Source organism: Dendroctonus ponderosae, unplaced genomic scaffold, assembly GCF_020466585.1.
Source record: "Dendroctonus ponderosae isolate FM_Combo_2020 unplaced genomic scaffold, Dpon_F_20191213v2 Dpon_F_20191213_1, whole genome shotgun sequence".
In the NCBI taxonomy this organism is placed as follows: domain Eukaryota; kingdom Metazoa; phylum Arthropoda; class Insecta; order Coleoptera; family Curculionidae; genus Dendroctonus; species Dendroctonus ponderosae.
Window position 1 is genome coordinate 32665557 of NW_026017110.1, and position 2725 is coordinate 32668281.

The following is a 2725-nucleotide window of genomic DNA, read 5'->3' on the forward strand; positions in this document are numbered from 1 at the left end:
AAATGACACTCTGGCAACACAGCACGCTAAAACGCTGAAAATCAGAGATTTTGTAAAGAATTATTTAGGGTATTTTTCTTCCCAATAAGCCTAAATCAGGTTCCAAACGCGATTTTCAAAGCATTGGGCTATGCAATGATGCAAACCATATCCTCATATAACTTCCCATTTTTGAACTATTGCGTTTTGAATTCAGTGAAAATTTGTCTAGGTTACATGCATTGTAAATGGGATCAGCTGGTTACTTTACCAAAGTGGTAACCAGCGACGTCATATGCGCACGAAAATCGAGTTTTCGACCGATTAATATCCTACCTTGTATTCATTGTATCATGGAGTAAAAGTATGTCAAATCTTTCACTTTCAATCTTTTGACAATAGCCATGACGTAATTGAAGCAGAAAGTACGCATTTAATTAAACAGACGGTGCAACTCAAGCAAATCTGATGAATATTCAACATTTTCTGTCTATTTTGAACTGTTTTTGAGCGGTCGCAATCTTCAACGGACGATATCTTCCTTATTTCCGACCCACAACTTTCATGTTCGCTTTCGGGCAACTTCTTAGGTCGGAAACAATCCAATAAGGGCAAAAAACGCGATTGCAAAATTTTGATTTTTGGTCGAAAATTTCATAAGGGAGTCAGAGGTCGATTTTTCCAAAAAATTCAAGTTCCTCAAAATACGCCGAGTGATACATCATTTTCATCGCAAAGAGACAAGGAATGCAACGAGCTAATTAAAAGACCCCGCGGCCTTTCCAGTTTTCAAATAATCAACATTTTCTGTCTATTTTCAACGGTTTTTGAGCGGTCGCAATCTTCAGCGGACGATATCTTACTTACTTTTTACCCACAACTTTTATATTCGCGATTGGGCAGCTTCTTAGATCGTAAACAATCCTATAAGGGCAAAAAACGCGATTGCGAAATTTTCATTTTTGGTCCAACATTTCATAAGGGGGGATTTTTCCAAAAAATTCAAGTTCCTGAAAATACCTCGACTGATACATCATTATCGACCCACAACTTTCATGTTCGCCATTGGGCAACTTAATAAAGGCAAAAAACGCGATTGCAAAATTTTGGTATTTTTGGTCGAACATTTCATAAGNGGATCAGGAGAATCTCTACAGGAATTCAGAGTTAAAGGTCGATTTTTCCAAAAAATTCAAGTTTCTCAAAATACCTCAAGTGATATATCATTTTCAGTGCTATGGACTGGTACTATTCGAAGGACCAATGTGTATAGGGTGCCAGTGTTTGGTGGGTATCGTTGAGAGCAGTTGCAGGAGTAAATGAAATCTGCCCATTTCGTATGTGCCTGCCTAACTTGCACGGGTGACACGTTTATTTTGCCACTTTTTCCAATTGGCCTGGGCAGTACGTTCTTTGAAATGGGCTGAGTAGCGTAATTCTAATTGAGTGGGGAACTGTTTCCAATTAGTTCACTTGAGCACTGATTTGATTTGAGGGTGAAGAATTACGGGTTGGGGTTTGAGACGCTTCTCTTCCAGAGTCTGCTATGTGTATTGCTTTGAGGCGAAACACTCCCAATGTGTACGACTTGAGGTGTAACGAAAAACTGTGATCTCTGGTCACTTTTTGTCGACTGAGGTAGGGAGGAAATCAGAAGTGCAGGGTGAGGGAAACAGGGTATTTCCCACGCTCTGTGCTCGGCTCTGTTGGGTAGTCGCTTCAAAGACTTAAACTTTCAATAGTGAAAAGAGTAGCCGAGCACAGTTGTGTGTTTGTAGTAGACATTAGGTATATAATGCATTTAGTTAAGTGAGAACTACTTGGAAACGAAAGCAATCACCAATTGCATCAAGGCTTTCACCATGCAATTCGAGCAGTGGTACCATAGTGGTACCGCTTAGCGGGGTGTTTGAGATTCCCAATTGTGGCCCGACAGACACGGCTAATTTGAGACCTTCCCGGGAATCGGTGACAAGGGCGCACCGTTTCAGGAATTCAGCATTGAAACGTAACTTGGACATTAACTGTATCCATTGTTTAAATGTTATTTGAACACTTACATTAAAATGATCGTAACATACATGAGCAGTAGTCTTCTCAGAAATATTCTTGTATACCTTTAACCATTTTAAACGCCGGCTTTGATCTCGTGGTACACGAATAACTAGCTTTTCTGGCATTTTAAAAGTTGTACTAGGATATAGTGGCACCGTACAACATTTGTAATATTATTTTTGTGTTGCTTTCATTATTAATAAAGCACAGTACGAATTCTGAACATTCAAACACCCAAACAATTCAACGACAAGCCGTACTCCCGTACTGCCTTTTGATCGAACGACCAGCGATATAGCACTATAAAAATACAGCAGACTCGTCCGCCATTGTGGAGCCCAATTTCTGACCTTCCTCATGTATTTGTAATATGGTGCTATTGAGTTTTCTTTTAATTTCGAAAATATGACTAGTTGTTTAAGTCCCAACTGCAGCAATCATTCAAGAAATGATTTTAAATTTTGTAGATATGTATTATGTTGATAGAAAGTCTCAATTTAGTATAAAAATCTAATTTATTTTAAGATTATTATTGTGATGACTTACATATTTAAAATTACTTAATTACTTTAAAACATATATGTATATCGGTTGATTGGCTTTAGAATCAATCGTATCGGACTGTTAATAACAATGGTCTTTAGAACAATTAAAACAATTCAAAAATGATCGAGTTATATATTTACACATG

The 2725-nt window shown here is 37.9% G+C and overlaps 1 protein-coding gene across 5 annotated transcripts in view; it reads right to left on the reverse strand.

Moving 5' to 3' along the window:
* LOC109541915 (leucine-rich repeat serine/threonine-protein kinase 1) overlaps positions 1-2725 on the reverse strand; it is a 444231-nt gene that overhangs the window by 103162 nt on the left and 338344 nt on the right. The window lies entirely within an intron of this gene.